This window comes from Lissotriton vulgaris, chromosome 2_1, assembly GCF_964263255.1.
Source record: "Lissotriton vulgaris chromosome 2_1, aLisVul1.2, whole genome shotgun sequence".
In the NCBI taxonomy this organism is placed as follows: Eukaryota; Metazoa; Chordata; class Amphibia; order Caudata; family Salamandridae; genus Lissotriton; species Lissotriton vulgaris.
The window spans coordinates 1,829,849,422-1,829,871,661 of NC_141687.1; the positions used below are offsets into that span (position 1 = coordinate 1,829,849,422).

Here is a 22,240-nt window from a genome sequence, read left to right on the forward strand (position 1 = left end):
ACGGTACAGCTTAATTTGGGGTTTTAGGATTATTAAGGTACTGGATATCAAATTCAATGACTGAATGATCTGACCAGATGAGTTGTTGGAGAGGTTTACACTTGATCTTAGAAGAGTTAGAAAAAATAATGTCCAAGGTGTGGCCAGCTATATGAGTCGGCCCTTCATTAAGCTGAAACAAACCTAGGAGGGATAGATCTGCCAGAAGAGTCTGGACATCAGGGTTGGAGTGACATTCGCTATGGACATTGAAATGTCTTAATAGGAAATTACTTCCCCCCCCTTTCACGAGGAGCAAGACACTCCACCAGTTGTAAGAAAAAGTCCAATAGAGGTCCTGGGGGACGATAGATTAGTGCCCCTTTCCTGCTAGCCTGCGGGAGCTGGTCGATTCTAAAAATCAACAACTCTACAGTCGCATCGCTGTGTTGATCTACGACAGATGTTTATACCGTCTTTGTGTACAATAGCTAAGCCCCCCCTGGCCCCGGTTTTTATGGGCCTGTCTAATTTAATCATTTTATATCCCTCTGGTATACCTAGAGTTATGGCAGGGACCGAGTGGGGTTTCATCCAGGTTTCAGTGAAAAAGCCTATCTCCGGTTGGGCTGAGGACACAAGGTCCCAGACTCAAATCGAATGTTTTGGCAGAAACCTGATGTTAGACAGCATATTTTTCCACCCTTTGCGAGAGGTCTTTGGGTAGGGCTCACTTGAGCAGCTGGATAGATTGAGGGTTGATCGGAAATGGCAGCCTCGGCAAGAGAAAGGGCCTTCAGGGCATGGCCAAGACTCTGACAGCTATGATGTGATATTTAGGGGATGTTTCCATCTGGTGTACAGAGTCTACCCAATGCATTTAGGATTGTATGGACATTTTGTGAAATACATCCAGATTACGTAACGCAATATTCTTGCATGTAAAGGATGTCGTTTGGGACTGCAAATATGCGCAGTTAAACTTAAAGGGTGCCAGTGCTTTCGTTGTTGGCTATTCAAGCACTTTAGGTACACAGTATAGACACACTGGATGCGGATCTTGTATTTGAGCAATATGGGTATATGACGCACAAGCAAGCCTAAAGGGTACTGAAAATTATACCTCACTTTGTATTCTAGAGATTGGACGCTTTATATTATTCCCACACTCTTCATTTTGCAAGACGAAGTACGTGGTTATGGTAAGCAGACATAAGATATGTGGAAGGTTACTTACCTCTTTTTTGAGGTAATAACGAAGGTCTTGATAATTGACAGATTTGGATGAATACCAAAAAACTTCTTTATCACAATTCTAGCTCCACACTACCCAACATTAGGTAAGCAGTTTTGCTATGACAGCTCTCACAGTGGTGATTGATTTATAGACTTTCTTCCTATCTTAAAGCACAATTTCACTTAAGTACTTCCCACTTAAACCCCAACCCCCACTCACTCCCAAACCCCTTCCCCGCCCCCTCTTCACACATCGTTTGACATGCATCTTACATGCAGATTTTTAACTTACATATTTGGGACTACATGCTTTCTATTTCAGCAGGCACTAGGAATTTTCTTCAGAGTGACGTCACTTGTAATTATGTTAAAATATGGTTTGATGTGGAGGTGTACATATTTGTTGTTGTAGACCTGATGAAGTCCTTTGCCAAACGCTTTGGCATGGATGAAACACGTGTTGGCTGAAGTTGTGGGCAGACTTATTGAATACATAATTCTGGAAGAAAATAAACAAGATTGATGAAAAACGGCACACCACTACCTGAATTTATTGGAGGGTGCTGGGAAAATTGTTTATGTTAACTCCAACCTTGTTAACAGGTGGTGGTACTTCCATAATGGCAGTAATCAAACACGATTTTGGTCGAACACCATCAATAGAGACCACACAACCTAAGAATTCACTGGTTTCTTTTTAAAAAATCACACTTGTCCCTCTTTAGCACAACACCCTGATCTTGGAAAATCATGAGGACTTGATCAAGTACAGTATCAGGTGTTTGGCAATCAGGACCATAGATGAACACATCTTGAAATATAGTTATGCTACCAATTCCTTGGAGTATGATAGACATCACCCGTTGGAATACCAAAGCAGCCAATGCTAGTTCTAACAGCAGGCTACAGTATAGATAGGTACCCCCTCAGGGAGAGAAGCTGTGAAATGTAGTGAATTTGGATCAAACGCTATTTGGCGATATGCCGAATGCAGGATCACTGCCACAAGACAGTACAAGGTGAGTATGGGCTCACGTTGTGTGGGGTAGTTTCTCTCGCTAGTCGCTACATATAGTAAGCAACACAGACGTCAAGGAGGCAGGAGAGCGCATTTTTATTCAGGAAAGTACAAACAGCAAAGCTACCACTGAGCTGCTCGCAGGCACACTGCAAGCCAATTCAAATATCAACAGTCCATAGCAAGTCAACCCTACACCAGCCTTCCACAAGGAGCAGGACGACCTGGCATAGAACTCCGGTGGCTAAAACTTAAACAGAACACGACAAACTCCTTAGCTACTGTATTGAGATGGTGTGTAGATACGCTCCTCTGGACATCCTGAAGTACACATCTACATGCTATGAAGAAAGAAAACCTGTAGTAGCTTATTCCTGTGAGCATGTATTTTACTATCACCTGCTCTGCCCACCCTGGATCGCAGCTCCAGGAAGCACTGCAAACTCAGTGCATCGAATGCTCCGTTGCCATGGGTCGCATTCATCATTTCTGGACTCTGTAAAGGACACCCATGAAGTGAAAAAACTGCAAGAAAAAAAATTACGAACCAAAAGGAACACAGCAGGGGAAAAAAAGAAGCCACAACAATCACAGAAACAAAGCCGTAACATAAAATGAAAACGTGTCATGGTAGGCAAAAAAGACAGTCAAAAATGAAACGTTTGTGTTTAAATGTTTTTCATAACCAAAATGCCAATATTATCGAAAGAGTTTTTCAGGTGTAGCCATTATGCTATACACTTGGTCATGCTTTCCCACCCTAAATTAGTTTTACTGGTCTGTGGCTACCCTGCATAACCAGGCTTGTCAATACTGAGGCACAGTGGCAGAAATAGGTGAGTTTCTAGCAAGTGCGTGGTGAATTCACACCCACGACCCCTTCTATTCCATGAAGGATAAAAGAGAAGGTAGGCATGTATCTATGCACTACAGTAGCAAGAGGACACGTCAACATCTGTACCACTTAAGGATCAAGGATAACCACAACTGACTAACCTACCCACCACTTAAAACGTACTTACATGTTTCACTATACTAATTAAACACTAATCCCCTATGGGTCCCGGAGTAGTGCGCTACTCGCTGAAAAAGTGCTTTGACGCCTCGTCAGGGATATTAAGCGCTATGTAAATGCAGTTACAATACACTGTCATAGCCCCTTTAATGATATGTTTTCATTTATCAGTACAAAAAGTATGGGATTGAAAGAAGGACCAACCAAGGGTAGGAATCTAGCAAAGCCCATACAATCCCTCGTACATGAAAATGCAAACCAAAGAAGCATTAGCATGTGTGACCAAGACATTCAGCCAAACTTCAGGCAGCAGAATACCATTATATTTTTATTTCAAAAGCTTTAAATGTATAGATGCCGTTCCTAAAAGGCTTGTGGAGAACAAAATTGCTTAAGATCAGATACCTTACTTAAATGAAAGTAAATTAAAGTAGTGCTGTTGCCTGTGGAAAATGGGTACTTTACAGACATTCATTTATTAACTTCCAATGTGCGAGAAAGTAACAGAACAAGCACTGGCGTTGCCAATAGGTCTCGCAGTAGGAAAGTTGGAGCTATTACAATTGCAAATAGCAATGCCTTTTATTTTTGTTTTCATTTTAAAAACATAAAGGGCTTTGTCATTTGCAAAACCAATAGCTCCAACTTTCCTACTGAGAGACCTATTGTGCACTGCACAGTGTGGGTGAAAGTGGCACTGCGTGTGTGTGTGAGTGGCTTTGAGTGAGTGGCGTTGCGTGGGGGTGAGTGGCGTTGCGTGGGGGTGAGTGGCGTTGCGTGGGGGTGAGTGGCGTTGCGTGGGTGGCGTTGCGTGCGTGGGTGGCGTTGCGTGCGTGGCGTTGCGTGGGTAAAAGTGGCACTGCGCGTGTGTGAGTGGCGTGTGTGAGTGGATTTGCGTGGGTGAGTGGCGTTGCGTGCGTGAGTGGCGTTGCGTGCGTGAGTGGCGTTGCGTGAGTGGCGTTGCGTGCGTGAGTGGCGTTGCATGCGTGAGTGGCGTTGCGTGCGTGAGTGGCGTTGCGTGCGTGAGTGGCGTTGCGTGCGTGAGTGGCGTTGCGTGCGTGAGTGGCGTTGCGTGGGTAAAAGTGGCACTGCGCGTGTGTGAGTGGCGTTGTGTGTGAGTGGATTTGCGTGGGTGAGTGGCGTTGCGTGGGTGAGTGGCGTTGCGTGGGTGAGTGGCGTTGCGTGGGTGAGTGGCGTTGCGTGGGTGAGTGGCGTTGCGTGGGTGATAGTGGGCTTGCGTGGGTGATAGTGGGCTTGCGTGGGTGATAGTGGGCTTGCGTGGGTGATAGTGGGCTTGCGTGGGTGATAGTGGGCTTGCGTGCGTGTGAGTGGCGTTGCGTGTCTGAAAGTGTTGCTGTGTGGGTGAAAGTGGCAGAGAGCCTTTGATGTGGCCTGGCGCAGGAGAAATGCTGCTGCTGCTAATTAAATATAAAAAGTGTTTAGGGACTCACGGCTGCCGAGAGTAACAAGGCAGTGCTGGGAGGGGGGCTGCACACCAACTGAAGTGCTCTGGTTGCACGGCCTGTAGCCGGCCGTGTGAAGTGATAAGCCTTTGAAGTACACAGGCATGCTGTGACGGAGGTGTGAGAGGTCTGGCAGGGAACAGATGGCCTGGCTGTGAAGCAGGGGTCGGGGCAGCGCTGGGGAAGCCTGTGGGAGGGTGATTGATGCCTTTGATGTGGGGAGGGAGGAGAGCCTTTTGTGAGCCTGCAGGAGAAATGCTGCCGATGCGCGTGCATGTTTAATCACGTGATTCACGTGAACTTAACCGCGGCTGAAAGCCCGTGGTTTGAAGTGGATTTTGCAGACTTGAATTCTCCCCATTTCCCATTCCTGCGGAATGGTAAAGGCGAGACCTAAAAATTACTGAGTGCTTATTATTACTTTTATAAACTCCTCAGGTATGCAGCTTTTATGGTTTAAAACCAATACCATGAAACCCTACTTGGCGATATACTTCACTAACTTTGCAAGACATCTGGCACATTTGCTTGACAAGAACCACTGAGAGAGTTGGAAAGTGAAAGGCTGTCCTGTTTTTCAGCCCTTCCCAGAGTCGTGTGGGCTTTTTCACGGGTTCTGGTTTCATGCTTTGTATTGTAACCTAGCAATTTCTACTAGTCGCTTCAGCTGTGCCAGCCAGCTCTCCTTAAAAACGAATTAATGCTGTCCCATGCAGCATAGAATGAATGCTGTCCCAAAACGCAAAACACACATGGGACTGTCACCTAAAAATCAATCAGGCCGCTCAAGTGCCATGAGGGGGGGAGGTCTAGAAAAATAAAGAATGGTCTGAACTCAAGTCATCACATCTTCTCACTTACAAAATGTGCCCCCAACGACCAGTGAATGTTCTTCCGATGGTTGTAAGTGGAGTCAACTAGATTTCTTCTAAATATTAAATCCTTGTATTTTATTCATACCCAAAGCTTTGTACTAGATGCAGTCTTTCATATGATCCATACACACATTTTTGATAAACTATTTGTAATAGGTTATGCAGGTAATTTTACACCTCTCCGTACTGAAAAACTCCTTCCAGGTTTGCCAATTTAAAATAGCATTACTAATCCAGTTTTTAAACTAGAAAATAAAACTGTTGCATTTGAGTGGGCTACCGGGGTATACAAATAGAGAAAAAAACACTGCAAGAAAGAGGGCAGAACAAACAATCTTCCCAGAAGCAGGAGCCATGAGATAAGGGGCTATTAAGCACTTTCTGAATTCCACTGAAAACAGGTCTTGGCAACAACTTTTATCTGCACGAATCGTGCTTACCTCAGCGCTCTGCCTTCCATTTCTTCACCCGGTCCCTCCCCCTCTCTTCCCCCCCCCCCTCCTAAAACAAAACTGCAAAGAAGTCCAGACCACGCAAGGCTATTCTCTATGGCTTGAAAAGAAATAACCATGTTAGCGAGGACTTGAAACTTTTGATGTGACTCGTGCTAAATGAACAATCAAAGCTTATAGCACGAATGCTAGCACATAAAGCAATGTGCAGGCTCCACATCAATGTGTTTCGGTACTCGATACCAAAGATCAGACTCCAAGATCAAGCTTCCTTCATCCAAGTAAGAGCATTTTGGGGTAGATCACTTCACAATGAACAAGCATTGGAAATGCAATAGGTCTCGCATTAGAAAAGTTGGAGCTATTGGTTTTGTAAATGACTTTTTTTTGTTCATGTGTTGGTCTTGAAAATAGCAAAATGAATAGCTTTGTCATTTACAATGCCAATAGTTTTAACTTTTCGCAAACGTGACACCTATAGCATTTGTAATGTAATATGTGTTGTATTTACATGACTATAAAAAGAAACAGGCTTGTAAATGCAAACGTTCAGTTTAGTGAAAATGCACTGCATCCTTACAGCGTTTTCCACTGGGGAGCATTTACCCAGGTAAACACAGAAACACAATAAGTTTCAGAAAAAAGCAGTCTATGGTTCTTAAACTCCACGATCCTTGCATGCTGCTTTAGTTCCGGAGGCTCAATGTGACCAGTGTTCCACAAAAACACTGCTCCAGCTGGAAACAGCATGCAATTGTTCAACATTAACCCCTTCGATGCTGATGACGAGCTCAGCTCGTCATCACCCACGGGTGGCGTGTGCTGATGACGAGCTGAGCTCGTCATGTATCGCGGTAATTTAAAAATTGTCGCACAGCGCAAAAATCGCCGCAGCAGCGATGCGGTTAAAACTGTCATGATCCCGAACTGCAGATTATGTGATAAAAACAACACTTGCCGACGGAGCAATATGGTGAACGCTGAAAAACAGAGGTGGAAGAAGCCACGTTTGTACCGCTATAAGACAAAAAAAATGTTTGCTTGAGCAATTGATGCCAGCGTTTTGTGTTCAAGCCCAGTAGGTGCAAATAATTAAACTTTCAAGCCTTATCCACAACAAAACTTAAGATGCTACGCTGTCAAAAAGACATAAAAGTCAGCAGCTTAAAAAATATATTGGCGTCTACGCGAGCCATTGCCTAATTAAGAACCTAAAACACAGCAAAGCTTTGTTGGTAATGTCTTGCTTCATTCGGTTTTTGGCTACGAGGAGCACAGTGCACAAATGCTGGGACCACTCGGGTCCGATCCAAGTAGATAAGGTAAACAAAAGCTCCAGAGGTCGTTCACACAGCATTGGAGGGGGGTGGGACAGCAGAGAGAGTGGGGTATGACGTTATGCCCCAAGGCGAAGGATCCATGCTGTTATTTCTAAATGAGTCGGCTCTTGTACTGTGCGCTTAACCGCCCCCTATCTCAGGAGCGGTGCTGCAGCTGTAGTGTACCGCTTTTGTGCCTACCCGATGCAGTGTAGGAATGGCTGTTTGGTGCCGGAGTGGGCTGAAAGTCTGCACAGTGGAGTTTTAATGTCTAGTATGTTAGCTATGGCGTATTGAAGAGACTGAGAAAATCAGTAGTGAGTGGAGACCCCTCCAAAAAAGATACAGCGGCGTTCTTTAATGCCACAGGACTTCAACCACACTACCTACAGTTCCAGCAGTCCACGGTGCTGATGTGCTGTTCCATGTGACATTATTGCAACACAACCATCACCCACCAGACATTTAAGATGCAGCTCTGACATTTTTAATGCTACGGGACTTCAGCCACACCAACCTACAGCACTAACAGTCCAAGGCGCTGCTGTGCAGATCCACACTAGAGTAATGCAACTAAATCAATAGCCAGGGCCACTGGAATTATGCGGCATGCGAGGGACAAATTATGTGATAGGGTTGAGTAAATTATGCGGCAAGAAAAGGCAAATGCAGAGGGAAATATATTGTTCTATTACAGGGCTTTCAGTTATCCAAATGCATTCTGAGATTTGTAGTATTAGTGCCATAGATGGATGAAAGGCGGCCCCTCACCTCACTTTGACAAAGACAGTATTGATTTCTGCAACTCCACCCTGAAAACTCTATCGCAGCTTCTGGTGAAACAGCGGTTCTGAAGTAGCGGACCACACAAGTTCGGGAAAGTGAAGCCAGGACAGAGGGGCAACAGAGTTACTGAAGGAAACCAATTCTATGAAAAAAAGAAGATGGGTGCTCCCGACACATGTCAAGTGTGAGTGTCTGCTGTAGGTATCCCCTTCCCCCACCACAGCATGTGCATGAGGAGGCAGATGGGGGCGTGGGCGTTAAAGAGGAGCTGCATTTATTATCGTGTTAACAGCACTGACTGTGGTGGGAACGCTGAACACCACACCCCCACCAAAGGAATCCATGATCATTTTAAAACAAGGAGGAAGAAAGTGGCGAGGCATCTAATACAAAGCAGCAAAGGGCGAGGAGACAGGCACTCCTCTGAAGGAATGCAACTTTAAGTAACATTAAACAGCAAAGATGCAAGTGCTTGCACCACACGCCATAGCTCCTAAACCATTCACTTCTTATTTTGATTCTTTCCCAATATTTCACACTACAAAAAGGTGGTGTGTTTTTTTTTGTCCTGAAGCCGAGTGGGCCGGGGGCTGCTTTGCAGGTGGCTGTGAGGACCTTCAGCTCTTTACCTTCCTGCCAGGACCTGAGATCACAGGACCAGGGTTAACGAACTCATGAGGGAGGAAATGAGAGAACGGTATAGTGCTGGCAGCGGAACACACCATCTCGGGCGCAGAATGCAATGTTATAAATATTGCAATTATTTAAATGTCGCATATAATTGCACTATGTTTTAAATGACCCGTGACAATTGCACATAGAAATTTACACGAACACATGCAGAAATTGTGAGGATATTTCTGTCTACTGTTTACTACTGTACAAGTGTCTTTGTCATGAGTACAACCCTGTGCCCCATGTGCATGCACATATATGTTTTGTGCGCCTGGCCCTATACCACTGAAGTTATTATCTTAACTCACAAGTACAGCTAAGGTTTAACACAGCAGACTACGCTCACAATTAAATAAATGAACATAGCACGGCTGCTAAAGTTAGCGGACCGCGAGGACGAATAATGAAACAAGACGGAGGGCATTGCTGTGGGGAGGGGGGGGGGGGGGGGAGAAATGAGACCCGGCCGCAGCAGGGGGCGGAGCGGGGAGAGCGGCGATGAGGGTGAGACACAGCCTGGCGGCTGTGAATAGTGTGAAGCAGCAGGGGCCTTTGAAGTGAAGCTAAGCTTCTCTTCAAAGGTGTCGGAGGAGTGCGGCTGAGGCAGAGCGCACGCTGGGGGAAGCTTGTGGGGCGGAGCGGGAAGAGCTGCTGGGGAACAGATGGCTGGCGATTTGATGCTGTGCACGCGCATTTTAGGTCAATGCGCTTGCGCATTGACCTAAAAGCGCACGGACACAGCATCAAATCGGCAGTCTAGTTAAACCTCTGTTTAAGCCCCTATAGCCTCGCTCCGCTCAATGCCCATGCACATTGAGAGGCGAGACCTAAAAGCTGTACCCTCTAGAACTCGCTCACTCTCCTTTACACAGATAATTAGGCTTAATGAAGTAATGGAAAGCTCTGAATACCCATTTATCTCTCCTTTTAATCCAATGGTCCTCAATGCCTCCTTGCATACAACATACAACTTCGTCCAATTTTAAGAGACTGAGAACATCAAGCACACTATATAAATACAATAAAATTAGAAGAAAATGATCACACAGTTCCATCAACCGGAAGCGGAGACATCCTGATGTAACGACGCTGCAAAGCCCTTCTGTGCCGTTTTCAATCCAATTACAATAACATCTCTTGTAATTTTCAGCACTTTGAAGATGCAGGTTGATATGCAACGTTGACGTATACTCATCACTTAGCTACGTGAACCCAGCAAGGGCTCTGAACCAGTGGTTGGGATTTAGCGAGAATAAACACTGATCAAGGATTTCTTTCGGTCCAATTTTAAAACCATTGCTACTAGATTAACTTAGTATCTTCCTGCCAGTAGCCTAGTTTTAAAGTTGTCTGGGTTACAAAGGCCAAATAATAACAGTTAGCTGGATTCTCTTCACCACCCAGTGTCTGCCATCAAACTGTCAAACATACAATGCGGACGTACTACTTAAAAAGTCAATGGTTCCTCATAATATGAAGTTGCCAGGAGTACCTTCAGGCAGCTCGGTGATCTCCATTCATAAGCCTCACATTGAGAAAGCAAGCAAACTCAAATATTACTTCTGCTGTTAAAACGTCTGAATAAAAATGCAAAACAGGTATGATGGAATACATGAAATATTCTCAGACGCCAGTTATTACTTGGGCCGCATCTCAATCAATCTTTTTTCTGCACACCATGCCACCTCAGTTTGGACCCAGACATATGCGTATCAGTCAAGACTTTGCTCCAATAGTAACAGTCCAACCTGAACTGCTAAGCTGGGTTCTCCCTGAACCGGAACAAAAGCAACCCAGGACCGGTTTTGCCCTAGTCTGAAGCAGACAAAGACAATATTAAGAAAATGACCATTTATGCAGTACTAAATGGATGGTATATTGGCACTTTTATTGTCCTTTACCCAACCTGATGTCACCCTTTTTTATCAACCTTAAAAGTAGGAAAGACTGAAGGGGCCCCATTGGGATCTGAATCCTTGATCTGCAGGCTACACCAGGTTAATTAATTGCCCATATAAACATTTCAATTTACAGCTTGCATGAAGCATTTTCCAATAGGTAGATATGAACCCCTTGGGAGCAGCTACAATCCATGAGTTATGGTCTCTGCAGTTTACCCATCACTGTGAATGTGCTACCCATCACTGTGAATGTGCTCACAGAGAAGTTTCCCACAGGAGAGTGCAACTCTACTGCCGGTCATTCACTTGTTTGTCAACAAGTTACTATCCATGGCGCTTGTAATGTTTTGGCGCCTAATTTGGCAGGTTAATTAAAAGTTCCAGTTCCTGCAATTATTTATTTCTTTACTGTACTTTCAAATGGAAGCTAGCTCATGCTTAATAATCAAGACTGTAGCAGTATGTGGGCAGAAGTCCCATATATTTGGTCACTTCCCAGTTAGTCACTTGTTGCAACAACATCCTGTTTCCTCCTCCACACGAGTTGTATATAGCTCACTGTGGCCTCCATTCCAACTTTGAAAGCAAATTCCAATAAGCCAAGCTGACTCAAAGCATTATTGTTCCAAAAAGAAGTGGCTTATATCTGCCCCCGAAACCTTTGAACTGTAGGTGGCTAGCACATTTTATTAAACTTGTAAGCTCTGGCCTCGTCACTTCTTTCCAAACTATCTTTAGACTAATTCCGGCTTTCATACACTATTTTTCCAGCGTGTTCGGTGGGTTCCCAGTGCTCCTGTTCCTCATTTTCAGCATTCTCACACAGTATTACTCCTGTTCCGTAATAGATATTCCTTCTGCGGCCGCCCCGGACATGGCATCACTCCAGCACTACTGTGAGTACATGCTTCAGCTCTTTGACAGGATTCCTCTGCAGACACTGGATGTGGAGTTCTGTTTAACTTTCCGCCATGCATACTTCACCTGTGTGCAACCTGTATTTTATTACATCTGGTGCTCCTTTCAATGTGCACTAAAGACGTGGGCTGCCCTGGATCTCCAACTGCTGAGGAGTCCCTTGGTGGCCCATTGCCAGGACTCTTTTTGGGGTTTGAGTCCTTTACAAAATTTGAGTCTGGAGCAAAAGGCCAACAGGAGTTCCTGTGCATCAGCACAGCGATTGCTAGATCAGAGTTTCGTTGAAGTTAATGCAGGTTGCCCGGTGACAGTTTCTGCATCTGTTGGCACTGAGGGTCATGTCTGTTTGTAGGAACTGATGAACTGGGCCGCAGACTTAACCACCTACATGGTCCAATCCCATCATGGAGTCCTTTTCTTCTACAATAGCCTATCACATACTGGATCCCTCCAGCACGCACAAATTGGATATTCCCCCCCCCCCCCTCCAAATTTCCATTTAATGAGTCCTCAAATAAGCTAAAATCTTGATGATGGCTTCGAGTTTGTTTCTATTCGGATTGCTATTACCACTTTATGTGCTGCCTTCCTGACCAAGGCGAGGGTGCCCTGTTCTGTACAGGGCCCATGTTAGTTTTCCCTAGGTTGCCTAACTGTGCCAGACACAGGCCGCATTAGCTTTGCACGTTACCATATTAACGTGTGCTTTTTTGCCACATTACATTTTCACACAGAACCTGCAGTTTTTTTCTCGCTCTGTTCTTTCCTGGGATTTAGTCTGGACAGCAGACAAGGCCAAACAATAATTTCCCTTGGTAATTTGTCTGGTCAGGCACTCGCACCTAAACAAAACAGAAATGCAGTTGTTGTTTATGAACATGTAAACCTAGTCATATAGGTATGCATGGCAATGTAACAGAGAGGGAGAGATAAATATTTAATGAGTGAAGAACACAACTGTATCTGAGATATAGAACGTCCGTATGTGTATGCTAATGTACGGGGTCCGCTGCTAAACCCAGAAATCATTGCTGTGTAATCAGTTTGTTCTGTAGAAGAGGGGTGTGGGGGAGGGGGGGGGCGGGGGTGATAGGCTAATCTTCTGATACGACAGGGCTTTTCATAATATACGGTTTATTGACAATGCTGACAGTATTTTTACTAGGCGGTTTTCCCGATTGTGGCATGTGTACTGCATTCTAGAGCACAATAGTTTGAATAAACATTTCAAACTTCCTTTGTGTCTCTTTAATATCTTATTAGACAAGTAAGAGTGTGTGAGGGAAAGGGGGTGTCCTGTCATCACAATCCCAGAGAGGGTCGAAAGTGCTGTGTTCTGGGGTGTCAATCCCTTGTCTCTCTGGATAGGAGTAAGAGGGCAAGTGAGACAATATAGCTAGGCAAACTCTTGCTCATGGTGCTGAGGTGGTATGGTGATGCAGTCCCAATCTACTAATGGACTTTGGTCCCAAGCATAGTTCGGTTTCTGAGCAGAATCGCGGCAACAACATTATGAGCTGGTTCACTGAATTTGCATTACAAAAAGATCTTAAATGGATGCACACATTTTCAGGCTGGCAAGAGAAAAGATGGCCACAGAAATAATAAAATGGTGTTACGAATGATGACGCTGAATACTACTTAAACCTCTCAAGTGTAGGCAGAAAGAGTAATGATGGATGGAACCCAAGGCTCCCCCTTTGCATTTATCTTTGCTAAAACAATAAGGGCACTAAAAGGGTTATTAAAGCCCTGAGGTTTATATGTAGGCAACAACATTCTACAATAAAAAGCATTTGTGTGGGGGAAATGGATGAGTATTTTACTACTGATAGGGAATTATACTGTATAAAACTAAAGTAACAGGACAAAATAGTTATTTATGCTTGTCATTACCCACTCTACACTTACTGTGTGCTTACGACAAACTTGAACCTGAAGCTAAGCAACTGAGAAAAACTAGAATTAGCTCAATATTCTGTTGACTTCTATTCGGAGCTAATGCTAAAGGGGTGCAAATTGTGGCTGCATGACTTTTAATCCCACTAAATACTTCTACTTTTCGACAGGAGTCATACCAAACTTACAAGTATTTAGGTAAAAAAAAAAAAAAGCAAAAAGAAGAAAAGCTCTATGTAAACGAGCACACTATGACCCTAATGTACTGCATATCATTGAGATGGGGCATTATGACACCCAATTTATGATCTTGCACTTACTCGTTGTAGTGACACCAATGTGTGTGAATACATATGTAGTACTTGTGCCATAGCAGTTTGCTGCATGTTAGTCCATGATGAAAGAATACCTTTATTTTTAAATGGCATGCAATACTGGTATTCACACTATATAGACGTACTTTCAAACTCAGTAGAAAAGGACACTGAAATTCAGGGAAATAGCGTTTTGGCCAAAATGGTCAAGTTTGCAGTGGCGGCAACTATGAACAGGGGTGGCTAATAAACAAAAACTTCACTTGTATTGGGATGCCGCCTCATTCTCTTCCTTACTCCAAGTACTGAAGCACACAGGCCCCCAGAATCCCCTAGCCAATCACGACGCTGCTGTCACCAGCATGACGATTCAAAAAGGGGGTGGTGATGAACAGAGTGTCTGAATTAAGCAGACCACTCTTACCCAGTCAAGAGATCAGGGCTTGATCCATCACCGTTATTTAGCCCACTGCATCACCCCAGTTCAGAACCTGGCTATATGCAAATTAGTCTGACCCAGTGCCTCATGGGAACAGGGCAGACCAAACCACCAAGCCAATTCTTCACCGGAAAGGAGACAAGCTTAAAACGATGATGGATCAAGCCCTGATCTTTGGACTGTGTAGGAGTGTTCTGCTTAATTCAGATACTCTGTCCATCATCCCCTTTTCCGAATCATTTTGTCCACCATAAGCGTGGAAGGGTATACTCCGATGTGAGTCCCTTGCTCACTGCACCATCAGGATTCAAGCAAGCCGGGCCGAAGACGGCTGAAATGCCAGAAACCGGTCCCCGAAAGCTTGTTTCCTTCCCAGTATAAGAATTGGCTTGGTAGTTTGGTCTGCCCTATTCCCATGATGCACTGGGCCAGGGACAGACTAATTTGCATGTAGCCAGGTTCTGAGCTGGGATGGTGCAGTGAGCTATAAAACGGTGATGGATCAAGCCCTGATCTTTGGACTGGGTAGGAGTGTTCTGCTTAATTCCGATACTCTGTCCATCACCACCCCCTTTTCTGAGTCACCAGCATGACAGCAACATTGTTACTGGCGATGCGATGAGGTTCGGCACTTAGGCAGGGAGTGGGAGGTTGTAAATGTGCTCCACCCAGCCTTGCAATATAGCCGGGTGACGAACATATTAAGTGCAAAAGACTGGCCAGCGCAAGACGGCCAGCCAAACTGGCATGCGCACTTAGAAAGTGCACCAACCACTCCACCTGCCCTGGACAGATTAGCCCTGCCCCTAAAATTAACGAACCGAGCCAGTGCGGAAAAATAAAGTGATAACATTTTTACTTTTTTCCGCTGCTCAGAAGCAGTGGGGCGACGCTCCTCTAACTAAGCGAAGGAGCCACTGCAAGTTTGTAAGATAGTCTCAGACCTAAGATGTTGAGGCTTCATGTACAAACATATCGACCCACAAGCCCAAGTCAATTTAAGAGTCAATCATAAAACGTAATTTTTTAAGGGAAGGTAATACAATTTGGATCCACCACAATATCTAAAGAGAAAATATCAGCATTGGTGTAGCTTTCATCTGGATCTAAGAAAATCGTTGAGGACAGTTAAACATTTTTTCTCTAAATATGGAATTTAAGGGAAGACATGCTATTATCTCAGTTATGGGAAGAATTACCCCACATCATGCTTTACAAACAGAACAAATGGAACTGCAGCCCTACATATCTAGTATACAAGCTCACCATCTTTGATGGCTCTCTGCACCCCTGCAGTCAGGGCATAAACTACAGACTAAGTGAAATGAAAAAAGAAAAAAACTCACAAGGCAGCCGACCTTTTCCATCTATGTACCCATGACATGGAACAACATCACAAAGGACAGCACCAACGTTGATCCAATTTATTAAAGATCTGTACAGCCATCTCTTTTAAGAACACTACATCACAATGCATTAACAGGCCACAAAAAAAATCATACAAATGTTACAAGGCCGGCAAGTCTAGCGACATGAATAACCTACTTGTCCCAACTGTAATGTGCTTGACCCATAAACTGGTCTCAAACAGAGTGATCCTTGGCAAATATTTAATTTCACTACGTGGCTTTTTTCTTCAATTATCACACAATAGAGAACACCTTCATATGTGAGCTCAGCATGTCTACTATACAAAAAAATAACTTATTTTATTTAATAGACTAAACATTTGCTCTATGTAGAATAAGAATCTAGACCATATTTAGGGTACACAAGACCCCTGATTTGCCTCTTAGTTCACTAACAGAATTGTCATCAGTGCAAGGGCAGGAATGTTTCTCAGATAATGTTTTTAAAAAAAGTATTACTAAAGGATAATGTGGTAGCATAGTGGCATTTACAACAGCACGTTGCCAGTTGAAATGGCCACAGACTCCCCAACATGCAGTTTTACTGATCAAACTAAATAGCGTAAAACTAATAACGTAAAGAAATTGGGTTTCAACAAAAATTTCACCAAGTTAAAAAAAAAATCTGATTTGTTTTAATCCTATTGAAATATACGGTTCCATCACACATTTCAAAAATATGTGCTTTCCCAACTACTGAAATATATTTTAAATTATTTCTATAATTAAATGTATAAGGCATTTAAATAGTGTCAGAACTTTTTTTATATCTTACAGCTTTTCTTGCATAATTCCTGTACACCAACATGATTGTTAGACACTTCACTTTACAAAATTCTCTAACTTTGTAGAAAAAGAAAGGAAAGTAAACGCTAATCTCCAGGATAAACTAAACATCAATTTGTACGAAGATATAAAAGGACATTGGACCTCAGTCTTTGAACACACAGCAAATGTGATAAGATAAAAAGATTTAAAGGCATTTTTACTACTCATTCGCATTTGTAAGGAACAGAACACCTGTTCTTTCCAGCTCTCTCCCCGGAATGAGCCAGTACGCCGTAAAAATGGGAAACATCATTAACAACGAAGGCATTACTACGCGTAACGTTTACAACGAGGCACTTACCATGTAAACGTCTTTTCAACGCGTATGCCTACAACGATCGTCTTTACCACAAAAAAAAAACCCGTAGGATTAAAGAAAAGGGGGTTGGCGGGGGTCTCCCCCCCATAAAAAAAACGATCCCGCCGTGCCGAAGAAATCAGCGTTGTAAGAGAGGAAGCGGAATAAACTTCCGCTTCCTCTTTACGACGTAAGAGCGACGTGGTAAAGATGAGGGGGAAACGAATTCTGTAGTAACGCATGCGTGGAAAAGGCATGCGTTGCAACGGAATTCGTGGTAACTACATATAACCCGTAAAAAGAGCTCAACCTGATAAAATTCGACTCGCTGAGTAAATTTCTCAAGGCCCGATTAAGCATCGGCAACCCAGCTACCTATTCTATCACTCACTGACTTGATGAATGTGGTTTTTCTTTTCATGCTAGACTGTACATTTGTACTATGTCAACCCTCTTGGAGGGTAACTAACTTAATCAATGCATTTTTTCAGAAATGAAGTTCACAGCAGTAGAGTAGATCACTGGTGATGAAATGGTTCCATGGATTCACATTATGACTTACTGTAACTTCACCATATTTATTACTTTAGGCACTTGACTAAACATAATATTTGGTTATGTGCTAAACAAAGGTCTAGAAACCCAGGTACCCAAGGTCAGTAATGTATCCAACAGAACTCAAGCAGTGGTAAGGATGCATTTACAGGTATTTGAAGAGTCAAGCAGCAAGCATGTTTACGTCTGGTCAAAAACTCTTCAGACATCAGTGCGCCAGTAGTTTTACAATATTAGGAAAACTGCACAAAATAAGTTCATTTTCAAAATTATGGGAGGTGTGGTCCATTTAAAAAGAAGTTTACAAAAGCATTTCAAACACTTTTATCTGTACATTAGTAATGTGGAAGCTACACCACCCAACGTGAAGCCTTGATATTCCCTAAACAACATACATGCCAAGTAAGAAATCAGGGACAGCAGGCATATCATCGATATTAAGGCGACATGCAACACAAATTTGAGAACAGAGAAGGTCAATAGGCAAGGATAACTGGGGAGAGGAAAGCTCCAAAACAAGGATTTGTGGGTTACAGAAAAAAGAGCAACCAGAAGACGTTGAGGGGGCAGGTTGATTCAGATACAATACAGGGAAATTACATGAAACAAGGCACTCAAGAATGGAGAAGTAGTGCGGAGAGGGCAGATCAGACTCCAGTGCTAGGAGACTGTGCAACAAGCCAGAGAGCAATCGGGCCTAACTTAGTATAGGAAATGACACCAAACCCAAAAATTAAAAGTCGCCGACATTATGTACATTTGGACAAACACCCAGGTCTTAGGGAATTACACAATATGTACACTGTTAGTTATAGAGACCTTCAGGAACTGGAGAAATGATCGAAAATACACTAACAGCTCACATTGCTTAGGAGAAGGGTAATAAGACTTGAACATCCCACTAAGAGAAACACTTCACCATACGCAGTACGACTTCCACGCTTATTCGAACTAGGGGAAGGTATTTTGGCCCCTTTTTGTTGACAGACAAGACAAACTGCACATGACTAAAGCGGCAGATAGTGAGATATGCCAGAAACGTGTAAGAAAACGAAATAAAACAAGTTTCACTAAACCCATTCTCCTAACACGTACAATGGTCAAACCAACACAAAACACCTTTATGTGTTTAGTTGTAAGAAGGAAAAAAGCTACAAAAATAGAAGGACTACTGTAAAGTAGAAGGACTACTGTTTTGTTTACCACAGACTTCGACTCAGTGAAACCAAACATCCTGCCTGAATCTGGGTGAGCATCCAGAATAAGAAACATTCATTCTTTTAATTCACAACACATGGGAATGCTATTGATGCCCAATAAATAAAAATAGTGACTATCAGGCTTTAAAAAAAAATTACTAAACACATACATTACAACTTGTTTGTACATGCATGCATTTGGACACTGATTAAGTGTATCATGTAGAGAAAGGCTTGATCATAAAGCACTGGAAAAAAATGACATTACAAGCTTACTCTGTAACCGAGGCGACTGCAGAATACAATTTTAAGATTTTCAGTGTTTTTTTTATTTTTTTTAATATTTATATCCCTTAACGTGTTAACGTGGGCATACCTATCTGCAATGGATCAGAGTAGCAAGGATGAAATGTGAATTTCTTTGCCAACACCATCACATTCCATTTAGATAATTGAAAGGCTGCTTTTTCATTTTATGGTGTATTGTATTTTTCTGCATGAGATAATAGATATCAGACAGAATGTCCTCTGTCATAGCTATCAATTACTGTGTACGTCGTTAATGACTATGGAGTTGCTGCAATACAAAAGATGCCGACTCGATTGCCTAGCTAGGACTACATCAAATCATGTAAATAAATAAAAACACTAAAGGTGTGAGATAGGTCAGGCTATTACAGTGATCGCTCACCCGTGACTGAGCATAGATGCTAGGAATTTGTGTCAACGATTGCTCTATAAAATAGAATTGCTCTTGTGCCTGAAAACTTTCCGTGTGGACTGTGACAGCTCTCTGTATGTTATGCGAGGAAAAGCACTCAATGACAACTCTGATTACCAGCTCATACAACTTTCCAAATTTTCTATGAAGCTACACTCGCCATCGGTAGACTACAGCGTCTGACAGTTCCCACACGCTAGCCAGTCTTTCAAGTGGCAGCTCGTCTTGCACCCCCTGCCCTAAAAGATGTTGCAGCACACGGTCAACTCTCATCCAGCTATCGTCACAAGCTTCCCACAATTCTTAAAGCAACAGATCCCAAACCTGTCCGCCATATTCGTTTGGGGGTGGCGGGTGGGAGGTAAGTGGGTATGACAAGCTCTTGACTTATGAATGCACCTACCACCCACACCTTTTCCTCCTCGCATCCAAACTGCTGCATTCTGCGAGGAACGCGTCCAAACCTAGCTCGTGATCTTTCCTCCTTATGAATGAACAGCAATTAACCGATCCCACCTCTGAGCTGCTGCAGGGCTCAACCCACCCCAGTTGCTCGTCTGAGTGACAGCACTCGCGCCTTGACCCTTCGCTGAGCAACAGTTCAGCTGCCCCATGCTTTGCCTGAGAAGATATAACGAGGTGAGAGCGCTGGGTACAATATGCAGGGAGGTGCTGCTACTTACACGGACCATCCGTGAATTCACTCTCATGTCGGTCGTCCGGAGCCGCTGTTTTAACGGGTATCATTTGACCATCATTTTAGCACTTCCGGGTCGCATAACAACCAATACCACGACTGAACATACTCTGAAGGTAGGGGAGGGGAGGGGGTCGTGTCGGAGTAGGCGGTACTGGTAGTGTGCAAGATGACCCACGATTGGAGCACTGTGGAGCACCTCAGCCAATCCTGGTGCCATCCATCTAGGAGCGACCTTTTAGGTGAGTTAGTCACGGGCTGCGTGGAGATAGCCATAACAAAGTAAGCTGAGTCTGGGTCGGTGCGAAAGCAGGAGGAGGCACACTGTATTTATTCCATGTATTAATCCATGCGTGACGCGTCCAAACAGATAAAACATTTAACCGTGATAACTCGAACGTTTCAGTATAAACGATCCAAGCGCGAGGGAAGGAGCAGCCAAAAGGGAAAGGGAAGGAGAAGGCAAAGTTAAATAATAAACAAGCATTTAATAATGCAACACTAATAGCTCGAATTTTTAGTAGTGGAGACCTATGGAGTGTAGTGTATTATGTATTATGAAAATAAAAGGTGATGTGTGAATATAGGCCATTGAGAATGGTAAACAGTACTGACCCCTGAACATGCCCAGCACACAATACCTGTAACACATTACCACAAACTAAACAAGCAGTTGTGTGGGAAAGGAGAGGGCGTGGTGGGTACAGCACAGGGAGATAAAGTGACAGAACTGGAAACAAAGCTTAATTTAATTTTATTTAAACCACATTAAAAAGAGCTACGACCTCGAAGCCGTGGTGTCAGGGGCGTAGGAGACACTAAAATTCTGGCGGGGATAGGGACAACCTTGTGGAATTTCCATTGACGCTATACAAATCACCGCCCGTTAAACAAATACTGTCGCATAGTTTTGAAGTGAAATATTGAGAAAAGCAGGCATGTAGTCACGGTTTGCATGTATGCTTTATTGTTATTTACATTCACATAGTAATCAGACCAAATGTTAAAAAAACATCTATATGAATCTTGCATCTTCATGCACCAAGCAAAAAAGGTCACTGACTTCGGGTGAGGGCATCATGTTTGTAAGTGCATTATGGTTTGAAAAGTACCTGCTGCTGCATTCCTGGTCTCCAGCAATTTTCAGGCAACAAAAAAAATGTGAAGATAACTTCGGTGATTAATGATCTTTATTGAGAGAGATCAGAGGTCTGACTACTGGAAGTTTTAACTCATGGTAAGGTAGCCACAATGTGTTAATATGCCTGCTGCAAAGAACGTGTACCAGGCAGATCACAAAATGCATACCATGTAAATAGGTCAGTGAGTTACTGCTTTTGTCTGAGATATTCTTTTGCTATTTGCAGTTTATAAGTTAAAATTCTAACATTGAACAGTGAGCTATTAACCGTGATCAAAGAGCTGCATGAAAGCTGCAAGGTATAGATTAGAACGTTATGATTTTTACCCAGTTTTTCATTATCCTAAGGTTTGGAAATTTGGTACATTAGGATGGAAATCAATTCTGATTATTAAAGAGAATCCCCAACCATGGTATTATGTTTTAAATGCTGGGTTTGTGCTTCTCTAGTGTTGCAAATCCTTCTGTGCCCTGGGCACTCCCTAACTTTTTGCTGACTTGTACTGGGGGTACCTCACTCTGACTGACCCTGGCCTCTGACTAACCAGGCCCAGGGCCAGTGCTATGTTGAAAGAGACACTTACAAATACAGTAAAAACACCTACATACACTAGGGTGCACTATGGGTAGGGTACCTCCATGATTGCCATGACCTCTACTATAAGGCCCTAGTACATAATAGGGTATGGGAATTGAACTACCTTTAAGTCCCTAGTATATATTAGGGCATAGTGGTTTAGAGGCCAGCATCCCTTCCTGCACTTGCGTGTGTGCACTGCTGTAGCCTGAAGTCAGTTTAAAAGCAGGCCTGTGTTGGAGGACTGCTTTTAAATGCAAATTGTGCCCAATCTTGACTTTTGGGTTTGGGGCACTTACAAATTGATAACCTACAATGTTGTGGCATATTCGGTATCCCCAAGAGTTCCCCTAGGTGTCCCAGGGGTTAGAGGTCAGGTATCCACAAGGAGGACCCTTATAAAATGAGTGTTATATGCCCTGGGATCCTTATATAGTCAAAGGTATTGGAAACATTGGGCAGTTCATTTTTCCATTGCAGATCCCCAGCCCATAAGTTAACTGTTGTTGTACAAGCTTTATTCGAG

The 22,240-nt window shown here is 43.4% G+C and overlaps 1 protein-coding gene across 7 annotated transcripts in view; it reads right to left on the reverse strand.

The window, feature by feature from the left end:
- The window catches only part of GLCE (glucuronic acid epimerase), a 384,995-nt gene extending 364,898 nt beyond the window's left edge, over positions 1-20,097 (reverse strand). For 2 of the 7 annotated variants that reach the window (XM_086957956.1, XM_086957951.1), the window contains exon 1: positions 19,983-20,097. The gene's annotated coding sequence lies outside the window, so the exon portion shown is untranslated. The other 5 variants (XM_086957958.1, XM_086957955.1, XM_086957953.1 and 2 more) reach the window with 5 other exon arrangements.
- Between the last annotated feature and the right edge of the window lie 2,143 nt (positions 20,098-22,240).